Genomic DNA, 22,181 nt, shown 5'->3' with positions numbered 1-22,181 from the left:
AAAATTTGCCCTATAAAATACATTTATAAAACAACCAATCATATTAGTTGCAGGTGGAGTCCAGTTCAAACATGGCCATTAATTGGTTAGCCAAATACTCCATATTCATGAATCAAAAAAGACTGTAGCAGAAAAAATAATTTGTATCAGAAAAATAATAATATATCCTTCACTCAACATTAAAGATTATTGTTATTGATGTGACCCAGCTTATTTTTCAAGTGTTTTAAATTTTAATACACAAGCAATGGAAAATTGTTTATTCAGTCCTGGACAATTCATTGCATTAAGTTGTAGTTGCCATTGTAACTCACATTTTCCAAGTATAGCATCCATGGGCCATTTCTTTCCCCAATTTCTTTCTGTTCCAAGACAAAAGAAAAAAAAGTATGATCAGGATGTTTCACACAGTGTTTAGAAAGAGCACTTGAAAACCAAAGAAACTGTGTTGGGTAAAACCTTGGTGCAGAAATAAATCCAAATGAAAAGTAAAAAGTAAAAAATGCACCAAGATAACACACAGCAAAATGTTTAATCACAGTAAAGTACAAAGTGGTAAGCGCTTTCACAACTGAAGTTGCTTCATCAGACACCACAGTAAAAAATGCACAGGTTTAAATAGAGATTCTAAAATGCCAATTAATCAATAAAATCACACAATGATTAAGTAGCAGTGAAAAACAATTAAGCCTCATGCTCAAACTAAAAAAAGCATTGCTTAAAAACATTGCTTAAAAACATTGTACAAGAAGGAATCAAATACTATACATGAGAAAGCACTTAAAAAACTTATAAAATCATTATAAAACATGGGAAAATACTAGGCAGGAAAAAGTTAAATAGAATACTTGGAAACTAAAAGCTAGTTAAATATATAGACAAATTTTGAAAGAACTTAGCTAATCTTAATGCTTGAGATGTCTAGCCTTTAAAAAAGGGACCGAGGAAGTAGTAGCATTCAAACCAGGATACTTTTCAGCATTAAGTTTCAAAATCCACTTCTGTTCATGTCCCTCTGTGATATTCTCAATGTCACCACCTCTGGGGTTTCTATGAATATGTTGTAGAACAAAGAAGTTAAAGGAATGAGAATGGCCATTGGACATAACATGATTGGCTAGAGCATTTGATGGTTTATTATTACTAATATCTCTTAGGTGGTCTAAAATACGATCTTTAAGCATTCTATTTGTTTTTCCTACATAAAAAGCAGGACATTGTGCACAAAAACAATAATAGACCACATCTGTAGATCTGCAATCAGTGTATTGATTAGTGTATAAAGAAAATTTCCTAGTAGGATGTACATATTTATTTTTACTATATATAAATTGATAAGCACTGCAATTCCTGCATGGAAAAGTACCATGCTGATTGGATCTAATAATAGTTCTAGATACTTCACCATGACATATATGTTGTTTAGGGGAATTATTATTTCTAAAACTAAAAATAGGAGAATGTCTGACCTTGTCTACCAATCCAGGCACTTCTTGTAGCAAATACCAATGCTTTTTGACTACATCTAAGTATTGATTGATGTTACTGGAAAACTGAAACACCACTCTAAAATCATTACTAGTTCTGTTAGTATATCTTGTATTGTCAACAGCATCACCAGCATTAAAATAAGGTTTACATCTAGTGCTTCTCAGCTTCCAGGCATTAGAGATAGTCTGTTCAATGTCTGCAAGTGAGTATCCCCTATGTAAAAATTCTGTTTTTAAATTAGATAGGGCAACTACTGTATCTTCATCTCTGCTATGCAGTCGCAGTGTTCTAAAAGCCTGACCCTTGAGCACATTCCTAGGAACGTGTCTAGGGTGCATACTAGATTTGTACAAAAGTTTTTTTTTTCTAGTGGGTTTAAAATAAATTTTACTGCAAAGACTGTTTAAAACAGATTTACTAACCTGCACATCAAGGAAACTGATGTCTGTGTTGGAACTATGGTAAGTGAACTTTAAAAAATCAGTAGTTGAATGCAAATATTCCAAAAACTGTGCCAAATCAATACCAGAGCCTCTCCACAGCATAAACACGTCATCCACAAAGCAGACGTACCAAAGTATTTGTCCAAAGAATGGATTATTATTTGACAACAGATTTTGCTCTTCCCAGCTGACCAAAGCCAAGTTGGCATAGCTATTTGCACATGCAGTGCCCATGGCCACGCCAACTTTCTGCAAAAAGAATTGCTCCTGGAACATAACAATGTTGTTCTCTAGAATAATCTCTAAGAGACTACAAATCAACTGTATCTTAGTGTTGGTGAAACACTTATTCACAGAAAGAAAATCCTTAACGCTGTCAACACCCCAGGTGTTAGGTATACTAGTGAATAAGGATTCAATGTCTAATGTAACAAGGACAAAATTCTTATTAACATCAACACTTTCCATTCTATCATAAAGCCTTTGTAAAAACATCTTTGTATCCTTGTATACTGTAGTTTCTTCTCATAAGCAACTATATTATCCTTATACAAAATGAGTCAACTACAGGATAATATAGTTTCTTATGAGAAGAAACTACAGTCTATTAAGTTATCTAAACTTAATAGAGATAAAACCGACTTTGCAAGAAACAATGTCTTTTCCTGGCCGAAAGAAGTTAAAACTACATCTATTCAGAGTAATGGTCCCTTTAATGCAAATACTGCATCTCAGGGAAACACGACTGGCACCTCTGGTCCTGTTTCCGGTTCTACGAATGATCGGGGAGTTATGGCACCCGTATCTACAAATGCTACACAAGTGGAACCAGGTTTGCAAATTCCTGTTACTGCTACTAGTAATTCGGCAGTTCCTACTACAGACGATCGGGGAGTTTTGGCCGTGATTCACTAACGCTATGCAAGCAGAACCAGGTATGCAACCTTCTTTTACTGCTTTTAGCAGTTTGGAGACTTCCATTACCACTGACAAGTCTATTAATGATGTGCGTCCAACTTACGCATCGGCAGTAATGCCTTCAACTTCAAATGTATCTGTAGTTAATAATACTCAAGGGCAAGAACTAAACAAGGAAACAAGTGTTTTTTTAGACAAGACAAAGAAGGGGGACTACTCTTTGAGAACAGCCTTGCCATACAGAGCTCAGTCCAAAAGCTTTACCCACAACGGCAAGACATTCAAGAGCCAGCACATGGATGTGATAGCTCATCAATCCAAAAAGAGACGCATGTAGTCTCAGATTTAGTTATGAATATTTCTTCTTTTGTGTTAAATAGTGAACAGCTTAGTGTTCTTAATAAAGGTTTATCTTTTATTCCTGCAAGGAGGGCCAACTCAGCAGAAATGTTGAAGGACTTAAGACTACTTGGCAGAAGTCTTTCCCTAAAGTGTTTGTTTCCTACAGATACTACTGCAGGTAATAAAGGACATAATATATACAGAAAACCTAGTACCTTTATTCCAGCTTTACCAACAGGTATTCAACAATTCACAGATGTATGTGAAATTGCTTTTAGAGAATTAAACAACTCAACTGATACTAGTATGTCATTTTATAACTTGGCAGATGAACATAGAGCCCTGCAAGAATTAAAAAATATACATTCACTAGTTATTAAGCAGGCAGATAAAGGAGGCGGTATAGTGTTAATGGACAAGGATTTATATGTCACACAAATGGAGAAACTTTTACTTGACACGCATACATATCAATGCATTTCCAAGCCTACTGTTAACGCTATAATAAATAAAGTTTCTTTTTTAATTTTTGATTTACTAATCATGAATTTAATAGATGATTCACTTAGGTATTTTAATGTGTATAAACCTCTTGTTCCCAGGGTATATGGCTTACCAAAAATACACAAAAATTTGTTATCTCCACCCATGCGTCCTATTGTTTCAGGCACTGGGTGGTGTACTGAACCTCTCTCTATTTATGTAGAGGGATGTTTACATGGTTTGTTGGCAAACTGCCATGCAATATTGAAGGATATAAAGATGTTTTTACAAAGGCTTTATGATAGAATGGAAAGTGTTGATGTTAATGAGAATTTTGTCCTTGTTACATTAGACATTGAATCCTTATTCACTAGTATACCTAACACCTGGGGTGTTGACAGCGTTAGGAATTTTCTTTCTGTGAATAAGTGTTTCATCAACACTAAGATACAGTTGATTTGTAGTCTCTTAGAGATTATTCTAGAGAACAACATTGTTATGTTCCAGGAGCAATTCTTTTTGCAGAAAGTTGGCGTGGCCATGGGCACTGCATGTGCAAATAGCTATGCCAACTTGGCTTTGGTCAGCTGGGAAGAGCAAAATGTGTTGTCAAATAATAATCCATTCTTTGGACAAATACTTTGGTACATCCGCTTTGTGGATGATGTATTTATGCTGTGGAGAGGCTCTGGTATTGATTTGGCACAGTTTTTGGAATATTTGCATTCAACTACTGATTTTTTAAAGTTCACTTACCATAGTTCCAACACTGACATCAGTTTCCTTGATGTGCAGGTTAGTAAATCTGTTTTAAATAGTCTTTACAGTAATATTTATTTTAAACCCACTAGAAAAAATACTCTTTTGTACAAATCTAGTATGCACCCTAGACACGTTCCTAGGAACGTGCTCAAGGGTCAGGTTTTTAGAACACTGCGACTGCATAGCAGAGATGAAGATGCAGTAGTTGCCCTATCTAATTTAAAAACAGAATTTTTACATAGGGGATACTCGCTTGCAGACATTGAACAGACAATCTCTAATGTTTGGAAGCTGAGAAGCACTAGATGTAAACCTTATTTTAATGCTGGTGATGCTGTTGACAATACAAGACATACTACCAGAACTAGTAATGATTTTAAGAGTGGTGTTTCAGTTTTCCAGTAACATCAATCAATACTTAGATGTAGTCAAAATGCATTGGTATTTGCTACAAGAAGTGCCTGGATTGGTAGACAAGGTCGGACATTCTCCCATTTTTAGTTTTAGAAATAATAAATCCCTTAAACAACATCTATGTCATGGTGAATTATCTAGAACTATTATTAGATCCAATCGGCATGGTACTTTTCCATGCAGGAATTGCAGTGCTTGTCAATTTATATATAGTAAAAATAAATATGTACATCCTACTAGGAAATTTTCTTTATACACTAATCAATACACTGATTGCAGATCTACCAATGTGGTCTATTATTGTTTTTGTGCACAATGTCCTGCTTTTTATGTAGGAAAAACAAATAGAATGCTTAAAGATCGTATTTTAGACCACCTAAGAGATATTAGTAATAATAAACCATCAAATGCTCTAGCCAATCATGTTATGTCCAATGGCCATTCTCATTCCTTTAACTTCTTTGTTCTGCAACATATTCATAGAAACCCCAGAGGTGGTGACATTGAGAATATCACAGAGGGACATGAACAGAAGTGGATTTTGAAACTTAATCCTGAAAAGTATCCTGGTTTGAATGCTACTACTTCCTTGGTCCCTTTTTTAAAGTCTAGACATCTCAAGCATTAAGATTAGCTAAGTTCTTTCAAAATTAGTCTATGTATTTAACTAGCTTTTAGTTTCCAAGTATTCTATTTAACTTTTTCCTGCCTAGTATTTTTCCATGTTTTATAATGATTTTATAAGTTTTTTTAAGTGCTTTCTCATGTATAGTATTTGATTCCTTCTTGTACAATGTTTTTAAGCAATGCTTTTTTTAGTTTGAGCATGAGGCTTAATTGTTTTTCACTGCTACTTAATCATTGTGTGATTTTATTGATTAATTGGCATTTTAGAATCTCTATTTAAACCTGTGCATTTTTTACTGTGGTGTCTGATGAAGCAACTTCGGTTGTGAAAGCACTTACCACTTTGTACTTTGCTGTGATTAAATGTTTTGCTGTGTGTTATCTTGGTGCATTTTTTACTTTTTACTTTTCATTTAGAAAGACCACTAGCTGTTTTTTTTTATTTTAATATCATGCGTATGTTCATAAATTCTGTCTTGGAATCTTTGCTCAGTTTTACCTATATAGAAACGGGGAATAGTGAACATAAAGCACAATAAACAACCCTGTTGGAAAAACAGTACACCCTGCAACTTAGTCTGATGTTTACTGTTAACTTCAAAATCTGTTCCTTCTAAGATGTACTTGCAATATGGACAATTACCGCAGAATTTCATCATGCCCTGATGACATCTCAGTGGGCCTTGTTTTTTCTCAAAAAGACCATTCAGGTTCATACCTTTTTTAAACACAGCATTAGGTCGTATGCTTATATATTTATGAAGATTTCTGTCATTTATGGGGATATTCCAGTTCTTTTAAGGATGTTTGTAATGGAATCACTGTCATTCATAAATGACATTATAAATGCACATATGTGGTTGATGTTACTGCTGCCATCCATAGAGGCCCTCCTCGAAATAACCATATCAGTTACGGTCGTAGTTACATCCAAATCAGTATTCACATCCCCACTCATTTCATAATAGGGCATCCCTAAAATTGGCGTATAATACATCTCCTTCAAGGTGGAACATTCATCCAAAAAGTCCTTCTTGGTAGTTGTCATGCATGCAGCCTGCACATATTGGCCGTTTACTATTCCCTTTTTCTAATATTGTGGATGGGCACTTGTAAAATGGAGAAAACTGTTAGAATAAGTTTTCTTCCTATATATTCTTGATGTGAAACATTTATTTGTGAGATTGGTGGGTAAACTTAAAAAACGGGTGGTACTATTGATGTATACCATAAAGTCATCAATTAAATGATTTTCACATTGCCATAAAATAAAGATGTCACCAAGGTAACAGAAGCATACTTTCATACAATGATGAAACTCAGACTGCAAAACAAATTTTCTTTTTCAATGGTTCATCACTATATTAGCAAAAAGGCCCCTGCATATAGCACCCATAGCAACCCCTTTCACTTGTAAATAAATGTTATTGCCAAAAATGATGTAGTTGTTTTTCAAAACAAGTTCAATCACATTCTCATATACATTTATGTTGTGTTATCTTATACCTTTACTAAAGAGATGTTCACAGAACCATTCAGTTCCAATTTCATGTGGTATTATTGAATATTGATCTTTCACATCTGTAGTTATGAAAGCATATGATTCGTTAAAGGGTATTTGATCTTCTTCAAAATTCCCATGAATCTCAACAAATACGGGTTTCAGACTGGACTAGATGTTTTAACTTCACAGACAATTATTTAGTAATGTGATATATTATAGACCCTCTAGCATCGACTATGGGTAAAAAAGGGGCTTGTTCCAGACTCTTGTGCAATTTAGGTACCCTGAAAATGCTGGGATAACTAGTTTATCCATATTCAAATAATTACATTCTTCTATGGTTATTTGTCCATCTATTAATAGATCTTTTAAATTAGATTTAATTTTATTGTAAGCTGTATTCCATTTGTTAATAGAACTACTGATATATGTCCCTTCATCCAAAAGTTCAAACATTTTCTTATCATAATCATGTTTATTATAAACAACGACTACAACAATCGGTATTCCAGGGTGAATTAATGAATGACGCTAACAATGTAGTTGAAATTTTGAGTAATGACATTTTTGCCTATTTACAATCACAGTGATTTACAAGTGGGACTGGTGCATTTTGAACTGTTAAGAAAATTGTTTTTTTTTTCCTAATTTTAAATTGGATGTTGTGAAGGTTTTAATTAGCTTGAAATTGTAACTAGGCAACTAAATTTAAAGTTGTTTTTTTCTAATGAGACAGTTGTGATTAACAGTAATACTAGCCTTAGGAAGAAAAGTCCATTTATTCCACACTCTAACATGTTATCTTGTTGTTTGTGCAAACTTGTGAAAAAGAAGTTAGGACACTGTCAAAAACAAGTGTGTCAAAGGTGAAAACCTATTAGACAATGAGAAAAAATGTTTAAAGAAGTTAATTGAAGGAGATTATAGGATCATGAAGCCGGATATAGGCGGGGGGAGGGTTATAATGCCACAACTCGATTATGCTGCTACGATGTATGATATTTTGAATGATAAAAATACTTATCAAATAGTTTAAAAAAAAACAAAATTACTACAGCATATGCTAAGATTGACTGGATGCTTTATGACTCATGATGCCAGGCAGTTATTGACAAAACAGAATTAGATTTTTTTAATGGTTAATAAACCTGTTATTCCTTCAATTTTGGGGATCCCCAAGAACCACAGAGATGTGGGATCCCCTCCCTTTAGACCTATTGTTGCCACCAGGGGATCCAAGACAGAAATTTTGGTTGTGTATATAGACCATCATTGTAAGGGAGTGCTGAAAAACAACACCTATATTTTACATGACTCCTGGCATTGTTTGGAGATATTAAGGGACCGTAAATGTGAAGTAGAGTATATTTTATAACTACTGATGTCATTAATCTTTTTTTCAGTTATGTCACATGATCTAGGCTTGGAATTTTTTTATGACAGCTTAAATGATGTGGAAGGATTACACACCGCTAATAGAAACTTTATGGTAGAATTGATGTCACTGGTACTTGACAACAATTTTGTGTATTTTGAAGGAGAATAGTTTTATCAAAAGTCTGGAGTTGCCATGGGTGCCAAGTGCACCCCCATTTTTTCCAATTTAGTTTTAGCGGAATGAGAAATGAGATTTGTGTTTACTTCTCCATTTATGCCAAAAATATTGCTTTTTGTATGTTTTTTGGATAATATTTTGGTATTATGGACAGGGAAAAGGTGACAAAATTCTGCACTTTATTGATTATTTGAATGGAATGATACATTTTCTGAATTTTACTTATAGTTCTCATTCTACTGAGATTGAGTTTCTTGACATTTATTTGTTCAAGCAGAATGGGACTCTCTGTTCTAACATTTTTGGAAGAAAACATACTCCAACTCTGCTGCATTTTGATAGCTGCCACCCTCTTCACCAGAAAAGAAGTGTGGTGAAAGGACAAATGGTGAGGCTATCAAGATTGGTGAGTGATGATGTGAAATTTGGTGAAGAGTTGGTAACATTGGTAGGAATGTTTTTGGACAGAGCTTACCCTTTGAAATTTATATTGAAGATTAGAAATTAGGTTAAGAAACGCAAGATGAGATTTACCCCCATTTTAACATCAACTCAACATTTTAATGTTTTCAGCACAATGGGAGGTGAAAATATTTGAGCTTTAGTTTTGCAGTACAACTACCAGGCATCTTCTGTAGTAAATATGATTAACACTTTTTGGGATTTATTAATCTGGAATGATTTAAAGGTGCTATTAGGAACGAGGTCACAGATTACCTATGGTAGGAGGGATAATCTAAAGATGTTATTTGAAAGATGCAAAACTAATAATTGTATGAGTTATAGATCAGAGATGAAAAAAATGTGGTATGTCTAGATATTGTAGATACATTAATGATGGTTCCTATGTTTCCATCTGTGGTTACACAAGGCATATCCGATGCCCTGGGCGATGTAATTGTAACACCAAAATGGTGGTTTATATTGCTACATGTATGAGCTGCGCAGCATTCTACATGGAGAAAACTACATGAAGGATTAGGGATATAATTGCTGAGCATATTAGGGACATAAAAAATAAAAGAACAACCAATGCCTTGTATACACACAGCACAAGGTGTAACATCTTTAAGAGTTTTTTTTTTATTATTTTTTTTTTTATTATTATTGATAGACTGCGTGAAGATCAGAGCGGTGGTGACCCCAAAAATTTACTTGAGGTAAAAGAAACAACTTGCCAACTAAGATTGAATGCCAAGGAATTCCCTGGCATCAACAATTGCTGTTCTATAATAAGTGTTTTAAAAGAGAGGGCAAAACAAATTTGACATAAGTATTTGGTTGGCATTTATGTTTTTAGATGGAACATAAGGTTTTAGCTTTATGTGTATTTTAGACTATACAGTTTATGTATAGGAGGTATTGTTTTTTTAATATATAGGGAGTTTTTTTGTTATAATTTTATGTGCATGTAAATGTTTTTATTATTACTAATTGCTTTGTTTTACTCAACTTCCACATCACTGCAATTTATGGGTCATGTGACATCTGCACTGACATTTAAGAATCTTAATTAGTATGGTTAATCACTCTGATGAAGCCCTGCAGTGAAAGGGTGAAAGTGCTTAATCTGTTGTGGTTAAAGTTATCTATGTTAATAAAATTTAAATTCTGTTTTTAACCACAATTGTGGTAATTTTCTTATTATTTTTTTTTGGTTACATGTGTTTTACCTTGTGGTGTTCATGTTTTGGTTATAGGTTAGCCTTACCCAGCCCATGGTCAATAATTATATATTACCTGTAATGGTAAAAACTGGAAACATAGCATAGATAATTTGAGGGGACCCATATATGGGATAAAGCATTTATAAGCTGAGTCTGTCCATTAGTAGTACAGTGGGCAGTCCTGGGGTAAATTTTCTGTTTCCCATCCATTAATTTAAGTTGCACTTGTAAATGAACAAGGATGAACTTTGTTTTATGTGGATGTGGAGCCTGTTTCACAGCAGTGGTATCCTCTGCAAAGTATACCTGTTAGACAGTAAGTTTTTGATATTTGTGCATGACTAGAGACTTATTTTTAGTTACACTTGTCTGTGCATAAAACATACACATATACTTTGGAATTTTAGTGAGGGCTACGTCAGCCTTCTAGTGTTGATGATGGATGAAGTACTTGGATGTATTTTGTTAAAAAGAAATTAGGGTGATGTTCTTCCTACTCATCAGGGATGCCATGTGTCCCAAGACTATTTCTGCCATTCATTGTTCCCTGGTCTTGCAGTCCATTTAACAGAAATGGGCCATATGTTAATATAAAGTTTGTATTGCATTTCTCGGTAGGCTGTTGCCTTTCATTATAGGCTATTGCCTGCTTCAGCTTACAGGCAGTTGTTTGAATGTCAGAGGTCATTTTATAATTGCTTCAACATAACATACTGAGGTAGCAGACATTAGTGTGCTATCACTCACTTTACAAAGAACATGACTATAGTGGTTATAATGTAATGTTTTACTTATGGTCTGAGTTAGCAGCTTTGCAAAGAAAGAAGAATATGGGTATTAAGGGGAGGAAGAGCTTTTCCCTACATAAAATTACTTTTTGCTATTTTTATTGATTGGTTTATTTTATTCTAACATGCCATTGTTGCATTCATGTGTTGCAAAACTTTGTATATTGAAGTTGTTAGTTAAAAACATTTACCGAGGAATGAATACCAGTGTCTAGATGATTCATAGCAGATTTGTTTGCTTCACTAGCTAAAAGTGCCACAATCATAAGCTTCTCTTGATTTTCATTAATTAAATTTCTGTGTTCCTCATGTTTGAGCCAAGAAGATAATTACTGGATCATATGTTCTTAGATTTATGTTATGCCAGTGGTGTGTCACTCTTAGTAGGCTTAGAAAACAATACCTTTGTAGATGAGCTAACTGAACAGACGATTACAGTAGGAGGAAGAGTTACTGAATTAATTAATTAATTAATTTATTTAAATTTGTTGACTGGGAGTGTCCGACTGGACGTAGGTCCATTTTCAGCGGTGGCCCGGGGAGAAAAGCTCCACAGTTAAAATAAACAGACAGTAGTTACATTGGATTACATAGCGATTAACAATTTAACATAGCAATTACTTACAACATATTTACAGATGAAGAACATAGTACATCAGTAGACAACTAGAATCTTTATCTGTGAAGTACATAACAGACATTAACAAATGTTACAATGAGAAGTTCCTGCTGTATAATAAGTACTAGGCTTATGAGCATCTGAGCTTGCTATAATCAAGGTAGTTAGTGGAGTGGAAAGAAAGGTAGTGGTTGGATGGGGTGGGTGATATTAGAGTGGGAGTTGCAAGGGCATAGCCAGCATATTTTTAGGTGCGCTTTTAGTAAAGTTTTGAAGTGGGTGCATGATGGTACGGAGGTAATTGTGGGTGGAAGGGAGTTCTATAATTTGGCTATGGTGCAAGAGAATAGTGCTTCACCAGCAGAGTTATTGGCTTTAGTGATCTGCAAGTGATTTTTGTTGCTGGATCTTAGTGGTCTGGTGGTGCGATAGGGTTAGAGTAGATTCTGGAGGGATGAGACATTTAGTGGATGGTTTACTAGTTTGTGGACGAGTGAGAGTTGATACCACTGAAGGAGGTGAGGGAGTTCAAGCCATCCCAGTTCAGCAAGTGAGAGACAGTGGTGACTATATTAGGATGCCCCTGTGGTGAATTTGGCGATTTTGCTGTAGCAGGTCTCTAGCTTGTTTAGATCGCATTGCCTTAGGTTGGTATATATTGGAGAGGCATAAAATAGGGTGGAGATAAGGTGGGAATTTGCTATTGAAATCTTTGCTGCATTGGTGAGAAATTGCTTATTTCTGTATAACGCTCCTAGTTTTTTTGTGGACTTTTTTATGGTCATGGATATGTGAATGTCAAATTTTAGTTTATTGTCTATTTCCACTCCTAGCAATTTGGTGTGTTCAGTTGGGTATATAGTGGTGTCTTTTGCTGTGATGTTAAAGTGAGAGTTATTTTGAGTATGTTTGGTGGGTTGGAAGATGAGTAGTTTAGTTTTGTTTGGGTTGAGTATTAATTGGGCCTCAGATAACCAAGTTTCAACAGAGGAAAAGGCTTCCTGTGTGACTTTTTGCAGTTTTGGTAGGGACTGGGCTGAGCAGATGATGGATGAGTCATCTGCGTATTGTATGAGTGTGCCATGTTTGGTTTTAGGGAAATATATTTAAACTATTACTAAAATGGATTGTGAAACAGGGAATAAAAACTGGGTGAAACTAGGGAAACTTGAAGGAAATAGGGAAAAACTGGAAAAAAGGGAGAAAAATAAAAGTAGAGATAGAGAGGGGAGGATTGATATGCAATAACATTTAGCATGGCATGGTTGAAAGTTTGTAGCCCTTGACCCCTGGTATCAGTTTATGTCATCCCATCCATTCATGCATCTGAGGCTTGAATGTCACAAGGGATGTACAGTGACTAATACAGAGGGGGATCTTGTTGCATGAGTGAGCTGAGAGATGAATTTATCCCTGAAATGGGACTGAAATTTGTATGTAAAAATATGTCTTTGGAATGGGTATTATCAGAATAATTGTTATTTTGAGGAAAAGGAGGTCACAGAGAGCAGATTAACACAGCTCAGAAGGAAAGACACAGATGACCTCAAGAGTTTTAGTCTACATAAAATAACGAACAGGTTTATAGCCTGTCTGAATAAGAGTGGTTATTCAAACATTGTATTCTTTTGGTTATGAAACATGGCAGCATTTCCAACTGGGAGAGTTGCTTAGGGCTCTACATTGCAAATGGAATATGGTATTCTATTAAGGGTAAATAATGCCTACTTAAAGTAAAATTAGGATGGACTGGCATATGGCTAAGAACCTGCTAATGAAGAAATGAAAGAGGTAGAAGGATTTTCTATCATATGCTGATTTAAGGATAACATGTTATCTGTGTAAATTGCTAAATCCGAGATTACAGTGTCAGTCTTTGGATCCATTTATTTGAAATTGTGAAGGAGCACCAGATTCAAAAAAGGTGACAATATTACATTTCTTTGGTTAGGACCTGTATTTTCACACCAGTTATTAATGTGATCAAGGCTATGTTGGAAAATTAGCGAATCTGAATGGGGGCGGCTATGAATACTCTTAATTAGCAGTAATCTACAAATTTAGTTAGAAAAAGAATATTATGAAGGGGATTATAATTACTCTTAATTTGCAGTAATCTACACATTTAGTTAGCAGAAGGATATTAATATTTGCTTGTACTAAGAGTTAAGAATTACTACATTCAATGTAGGTTCACTGACAGGACGCAGCTTGAAGGTGGATGGCGTGATGGTATGGAGGAGGCTGGAAATCCTATGATTCCAGCAGGACAAGATGGAAGGGCAGGACAGCAAAGCCACTTTGCTTGGAATACAGAGTCTACTGCTCAGGAGGAGTACAAACTAGAAATGGTGTGGGAACTGTGGTGAGGGAGAGGCTTCAGAAGACAATGAGAGATGTCTTCAAAATTAGTGACTGACTCATGGCAATCAAACTCCAGTGTAAGGATAAAGCAGTGTTCATAACCTCAGCCTATGCCCTACAGCAGGGTTTTGATAGCAAGGAAAAGAAGGCATTCAGGCAGCAGTTTCGTGATCTACTAGATAAAGCAGTGCAACATGAATTGGTGTTGATAATGGGTGACTAGAATGCACATACAAGGGCAGACAGAACAGGAGACGAGGACTTCTGGGGTCCAAATGGGTGGGGCAACAGGAATAAAAGAAAGGGATGTCATTCTAGACTTTCGTCTGGCAAATGGCTTGTTGGTGGTGTTCAGTATGAGAGACAGTCACAAGATCATAAACAAGAGTGGCCAACATGTGACATAGGTAGACTTCTTCCTAGTAAGGAAGGGGTATTGGGGCAGAATCACTGACTGCAAAAAGTCATCTCCAGTGAAACAGTCAGCCCACAGCATAAACCACTGATTGCCACAATCGGCTGCAAGCAGTGGTCAGAGAAGGTTCTAAGGTCAACAGATACAAGGTTAAAACTTGGAAGTTGACTGAAGAGAATGCACAAGAGTTCAATGAATTACTCAGGGCTGTAGCACCTCAGGAAAAAGAGGAAATAGGTGAAGTTGAAGAAGAATGGCAGTGTCTCAAAACGGCATGTGCGAGGACTACAGAACAGGCATGCAGCTGAGACAGGTATGGAAATGAGGTATGAAGGAAAGCTGGTGGTGGAATACAGAATTCCAAAAGAAAGAAGGAGATCAAGAAAAAGTGGGAGATAGAAAAGACAGAGCCGGTTAGGAAGGAATACTCAGAGTTACAGTCGCAAAGAACAAGGCAGCAGAGGCACTCTACCAGCTTCTGGAAAGTGACTCAGGAGATGGCAAAATGAAACTCTATCATCTTGAAAGGCAATGACAGAAAGAGAAGGATGATAGTCAGATACACTTCATAATGGAAGCCAGCAACTACGAAGTACATCAAAGGTAGACTGAAGGAGTAATTCCAGCAGTTTCTGACTGAAGAAATCCCCCGCAGAAGCTGTACTGCCCCTGACACAGCCTGTGATGAAAGAAGAAGAGGGACCCACCATAGCAGAAGTAAGAGCAGCACTAAGGAAAATGAAGTCAGGGTCAGGGAAAGCAGCAGGCTCTGATGATGTCATAGCAGATATGATAAAGATGTTGGGTGAGAGAGGGGAGAAATGGCTCCAGAAGGTAGCAGTGTGGAGAGAAAGGCGTATCCCAGATGAGTGAAGAATAAGCATTTTAGTGTCAGTGTTCAAGAATATAGGGGGCATCTGCAACTGTGGGCAGTATAGAAATATCACACTCCTGTCACACTGCATGAAAGGTCTGGAGAGGGTGACTGATAAATGAATATGCACTGTAGTAGAAAGTAATCTGGGAGATAAGCAGTTTGGATTCAGATCAGGATGCAGCACAGGCAATCTGATGTTTGCAGTGAGACAGATAGTTGAGAAGAAGCTACAGATGAGGATAGAGTCCATCTGGACATTCCTAGACTTGGAGAAAGCAAATGACAAAGTCCCAAGAAAGCTGATTTAGGCAGTCCTGTGGTGGTACAAAGTCTCAGAAACATTGGTAGAATTAGTGCAGGCTATGTACAAAGACTCAATGACTGAAGTATGAACAGTGTTCAGTCTCACAGAGGAGTTTCCAGTGAAAGTGAGTGTTCATCAGGGTACAGCTCTGAGCCCACTGCTTGTTCATACTAGTAATGGATTACACTAGCAAATAGGTTAGTGTAGACAGATCAACAAAGTTACATGCAAACTCCGAGCAAAAACTTCAGCAAAGGATAGGGGAATGGAATGCAAAATTGAAGGCACATGGGATGAAACTGAGTACAGATGTTAATGTCAGCAAATGGGAGAAATAAGAAGAAGATAAGAACTGAAATAGAAGGGAAAATAGTGACACAGGTTAACAGCTTCAAGTATCTGGCAGGGGTGTTTGAAGAGATGCTTGAATGAGGAGGTCAAAGCTAGAATCAGAGGGGTTGCAGCCAAGTGGCACAGTGTCATGTGTAGCGTGTGACAGAAGAATGCAAAAGACGCTGAAAATAAAGGTGTACAAAACAGTGATGCAACTAGTAATACTGTGTGGTACAGAGACCTTGGCAGTAAATTCAGAGCAGTTGTGATGGAACTGAAGTGCCTGAAATAGCTAATAGGATGCACATTGTGGGACAGATAAAGCAATGAGAACACCAGAACAAAAACCAAAGTAGGTCCAATTGCAGAGAAGGTCAAAGACAACAGATTATGGTGATTTGGACATGTGCAGAAAAGCAGAAGACAACCTTTTGAGAAAGATATGGAGCTGAGTGGAAGAAGGCAACAGGAAATGAGGATATCCAACAAAGAGGTTTATGGAATGTATAAGAGAAGACCTGGGACAGTCAGGGAGGAGTGTTGAAGAAGGTAGGTGAGTGGCATTGCATCCGTACAGATGGCAACAGTTGACATGACAACCCAACCCGATGTAGAAAATGTGGAAAAGGGGTTTAATAATGATTGTGACTAATATTTGTTGTTACTTCAGAGAAATATGACAAAAAGTGGCTGGCTGGATGGAATGCTAATGGATGATACTAGTTACTTTTTATTTCTAAGAGCAGTACCATTTATTCTGATCACTTATGTTGTATTTGATAGCTACCAATCCAACAAATTACAAAACTACAAAGGGGTTTATATTGAATCTGGTTATCTTATTTATGAAACCAGAATGGAGAATGGTCTTTGTTTAGGTCCAAATACAAGTGTGGGCAATAATATTTATCTAGGACTTTGGTAACTTTTCAAAGATGCTAACAAGATTAAGAAGGCATGCTCTACCCTTGACAATGCCAAACTGTGAAGGGTAGAGAGTCAGCAGATTATATATGCTCTTATTAACTAGTTCTACAATAATCTGGTACATGGCTTTACAGAGAAAGCTAATGAGACTAAAGGATCTGTACCTGCTTTGGTCAGTGGAAGGGCAACCCTTATGGAGGGGGATGACTTCAACATTTTGCCATTTCTCAAGTGCCATAAAAGGCCACTCAAACATCTGTCATTACAATCCACCTTATGGAGAGCCTTTTATTGAAGATGTATAGGACAAATTCTGCTAAGTGATACTTTAGTCTTATGACTACACAGCCAAAAATTTTGTTTGGCCCCCATGGAGCTCTTATCTTTTTTTTTTATTTTTTTGTTTTTGGATAATATACTGAATTTATTGTGATGTCTTATACATTAAACATGAAATATGTCAATTTGCTGGTGGAGTCATAGGTAGGTACTGAATTTATTGTGATGTCTTATACGTTAAACATGAAATATGTGAATTTGCTGGTGGAGTCATAGGTTCATAGGTAGGTATTCGGCTATCGGCCCAAGCGCCTAAGTAAGTTTAGCCGACAAGGTTCCCCGGCTTATGCCACCCAAGAAAGTTAATTTCTTGTGCCCCTGCTGAGCAGAGCCACAGAAGTGATCCCCAGGGTGTATTTCCTATTTCCCATCCACTTATCAAGATTTTTCTTGAAGAGTGCTAATGAGGAACTTTGCTTGACATAGATGGGTAGCTTGTTCCAGAGTATAGGAAGTCTCTGGGACAGGAATCTATCCCTCCAGCATGTCCTGTTTATTGTGGTGACAAGGTTTAGGTCCCTAGAGCATGTAACTCATAGGGATTGGGATTTCTTTAGGTTTAGCATGTCCAACAGCTCTGGGTTTAACATAGCTTTATATGTTAGGCAGAGATCTCCTCGGAGTAGGTGATATGCTACAGAGTAAAGCTGGAGTTTTTTGAGACGGTCAGTGTAGGGCATCTGTTTGAGGCCAGTAATTCTCTTTGTGAGGTACTTCTGTGGCCATTCCAGCTGCTGCAGATGTCTTGTGAGGTACATTCCAAAAGGGGCATTGTACTCTATAATGGGTCTAATGAGTGCCAAGTAGAGGGGAACAATTACCTATTTTTTCCTGGATGAGAACCCTTTTGTGATGAGGTGTGCCACATAGAAGGATTTCCTGATTCAGCCTGATTGTCATTTGCAGGATATCCTTGCTCAAATTCTCTGGCATGGGGATCTTGGAAAAATGTGTATTTTCTTAGCTGTAAAGAAAAAAATGAAAAAGTTCCTGACTTGATTTTATTTGACTTTGTTCTTCTATCATCCAGAAATATATAGAGATTTAGAATAAAATTTGTCACATTAGATGGAATGTTGTCTTTGCATTTCAATCTCTTGTGGAAAAAGCTGCACTTAAACCTTACAAATTTCTAGCACTTATTTTGGAACCCAGTTAAGACATTTGTTTTACTAGAACCTTGACAGTGCTATTTTACACTGTATTGGGCAATCATAATAACACCTATGCAGAGCTGGATCATGGTCAAATGGGACACTAGGCAGAGTAATGGATCAGGGCCCCCAGTACACACACAATCCTAGGTTGCCTTATCAATAAATTAAAACATGACCCAGCAGGCAAAGTCTGATCCCTACTTAACCACAGCCTCCAGACAGGCTAATTTCTGCAGAATGGCAGACAGCAACAGTCATCTATCTGAACAAAGGATGACCATCACCCAACACAGGGAATTGTAGACACATAAGCCTGACTAGCCTCATCTGTAAGCAAATGAAAAGAATCATCATGGACCTTATCAATAAGAACATAGGTAATTTCCTGACTGTGTAACCAACCCATTTTCTATTTTTTAAGGCTGTATCATGCCTGTTAAATCTGATTGACTTCTTTGAGAACATCACAAAGGTCATGGATGAGGGAAAAATATGCATCCTGGCTAACTTGACCTGACCATGGCATTTGACACAATTCCACACTCAGGTATTACACAGAAACTGTCTCAACTGACCATAAACCACCACATCACTAAATGGGTAGCCCAATGGATCACCCATAGGTCACATACTGTCGAAGTGTTTGAATTCATCTCTAGCAAGAGGCCATTGAACCCTGTGCAGTATCACAGGGTTTTGTACTAGGCCTTTTACTGTTTGCTGTATAATTCACAAAAGCCAGGGCAATATTAGGCAGCCTTTGTCCACCAGCTTTGCGGATGACTGCAAACTGTAAGCAACCCTTGACTCCAGTAATGGTATTGATATAATGCAGAAAGTATTAACACACACAAATGACTGGTGCCATAGCCATGGAGACACACTAAATGCCCAAAAAAGCATAACTGTTCCCTTTTGTATAGGAAATACCCAAGATAACTACAATATAGACAGCACACCCTAATGAGCAGATTTATTTTATTTATTTTACATTTATTTACTGGGAAAGTCTGACTGGATAAGTCCATTTTCAGCGAGGCCTGGGTTGAAAAGCTCCAAGACATGCAGAGTATGCAAACATAGATTTTTAGAAAGTACATAATCAAGTAGTGAAATTGCAAGCAGACAAGAGTAGCTTATGAAATTAAAATGCAATTATGGATCACAAGAATCTGTGCTGAAAGTAGGCATGGTAGTTCCAGTTTACATGTTACCAAAGACTGAATAAAGCAGGTTAAATAAGTACAAAATGTGATTCACAAAAAAGATGGTGGATCAGCCTTGCTGATTCCCATTTACAGACCTGTAGCTCTATATACAATATTTACAGACTTGAATAAGAAGTTTAGTTATGGATACTGATTAGTGGGAGTGAAATTAGGGTTAATTCAGTGGAGTTAGTATGATAGTTAGATCTAGTGGTACGTGATTTGGGTACTCAGGTGGATAGTAACTGAATGTTCAGCCATCACGTGTCCAAAGTGGCAACAAATCCCTTCTAAGTGGCACCACTCGTAAGTATCGGCATGTCATCCAGAACAAAGAACATTATAATTCCATTGTACTCAGCTCTCATTGCAACAATAATTGAGAGCAATGCACCCTTTCACATGTAACTCACCACACATTTGCAACTACTGGAGTAACACCAGAGATTTTGTGCAAGGAAGATAGAGGGTGTAAAAACAAGTCCTATGTGGAAAGATTGAAACCTATATCACTGTATTTTGTCCCCTACTAACTACTAAGGGCCAATTTGTGTCTAGCCTACAGGACAGTCTACAGTCTGGCCCTGACAGAAATGCTACACATTGATAAAGCAAACTGCACGATGGTCACTCATAGGTTCATAGGTTGGTACTGGGCTATCAGCCCTAAGGCCTATACAAGCCTAGCCATAACAATTCCCTGGCTATTTCTTCTCCCACTATTTACTTCCATGGACCCCTGTCTAGCAGGGCAACTGGCATGATTCCTGGGGTGAATTTCCTTTCTCCCATCCAGTCATCAAGGTTACTTTTGAATAGGGCCAAAGAGGTGCTCTGCTTGACATGTATGGGCAGTCTATTCCAGAGTCTGGGGAGTCTCTGGGTCAGGAACCTATCCCTCCAGCATGTTTTGTTTATTGTGATGACAAGGTTTAGATCCCTGGAGCATGTGGCTCTGAGGGATTGGGATTTCTTTAAGTGTAGCATGTCCAAAAGCTCTGGGTTTGACATGGCCTTGTATGTAAAGCAGAGATCACCTCAGAGTAGACAATATGTGACAGAGTATAGCTGGAGTTTTTTAAGGTGGTCAGCATAGGGCATTTGCTTTAGACCTGTGATTCTTTTAGTGAGGTATTTCTGTGGCCTTTCCAGTTGTTGCAGATGTCTTGAGAGGTACATACCAAATGGGGCGTTGTATTCTATAATGGGTCTAATGAGGGATGAGTACAGTGGGACAATGACTTCCTTTTTTCAGGATGAAAAGCCCTTAGTGATGAGGTGTGCCACATAGATGGATTTTCTGACTGTTATGGCGATGTGGTTATTGAAGGTGAGACCACTGTCCACCTGTGTCCCTAAGTCTCTTATCACACTTTCAGTGTTTAGTGTACTACCACCTATGTGGTAATTCACGGGTACATGTTTTTTCCCAAAGGGGATAACTATACATTTCTTGACATTGAGCTAGAGCCCATGGCTCTGGCACCAAGCATCTGTTTCTGTAAGGCCCTTTTGTAGAGGATCGACATAATTTGGGGATTCAATAATGGCTCCCAGTTTGCAGTCATCTGCGAACTTTGTTAGCCAGAGTCCCTTAGTGTTGGCCTGTACTTCAGAGAAGTAGATGCCAAGCAAGAGAGGTCCCAGGACTGAACCCTGAGGTACTCCACTTGTCACTTGTCTGGAGCTGGATTTGGAGTCAGCTACTTTTACAGTGTGGGTTCTGTCAGTAAGCCAGTTGGCAACCCATCGAGTGACATAGGGATTAATGCCCAGCTTAGTAAGTTTATCTATGATTCCAGAGTGGGGGTGGTGTCAAAGGCCTTGGTGAGGTCCATATAGGCTGTGTGGACTGCCTTACCCTCATCCACGGCTCTGGAGACTTATTCAAAGAAGTCAATCAGGTTCAGGAGACAAGATCGTTCCTTCACAAACCCAAACTGGGTGGGGTCCAGTGTTTTAAGGTTGCCAATGTCTTTGTTTATAAGTTCCATGATAATACATTCCATGGCCTTGCAGATCAGGCTCGTCAGACTGATGGAGTGGTAGTTCCCGTGATCCAAGGTGGATCCTCCCTTGTGGAGTGGGATAACTGTAGCTGTGCACCACTCAGTGGATGTTCAAAGGATGTTAACCTAGCATCTGACATAATAAATCATGTTTGAGAGAGAAACTTTTCTCAGACACGACCCCTTCTCCGGAACAAGCTTCCCATCCACGTAAAGCAAAGGCTACTCCTGATGATATTCAAGTGCAACCTACATCAATGGATGGTTAATGGCAATTGTACTTTTGGTATTACACCTATGTCCCTCATGGACAGAGGCAGTTGGTCTTAGATAACTTCACAGTATAGGCTCATAACTGTGTGAACTTTTCTCACATAGCTATTTAAAATTGTTAAATATGGCAAGGCTTATGTCATTTTGGAACATTAGCCTAGTACCCTCCTATGAACCTATAAACCTGTGAAGTCCAGTTGTATCCTAGGCACAGCTATACTGTGACTGTACAGCATCACAGATGTAACAGTACATCACATCTGTATTACTACTTGATAGTTTGCATGAACACAAATGCCTACGTATCAGGATTTCATACCAATATAACATTTTCTCTGGCAATGTTAGGGAGTCAGTCATTG

This window comes from Protopterus annectens, chromosome 15.part0 (genome assembly GCF_019279795.1).
Source record: "Protopterus annectens isolate FY-2018-M chromosome 15.part0, PAN1.0, whole genome shotgun sequence".
Classification (NCBI taxonomy): Eukaryota; Metazoa; Chordata; order Ceratodontiformes; family Protopteridae; genus Protopterus; species Protopterus annectens.
Note: the sequence above shows the minus strand (reverse complement) of the source record.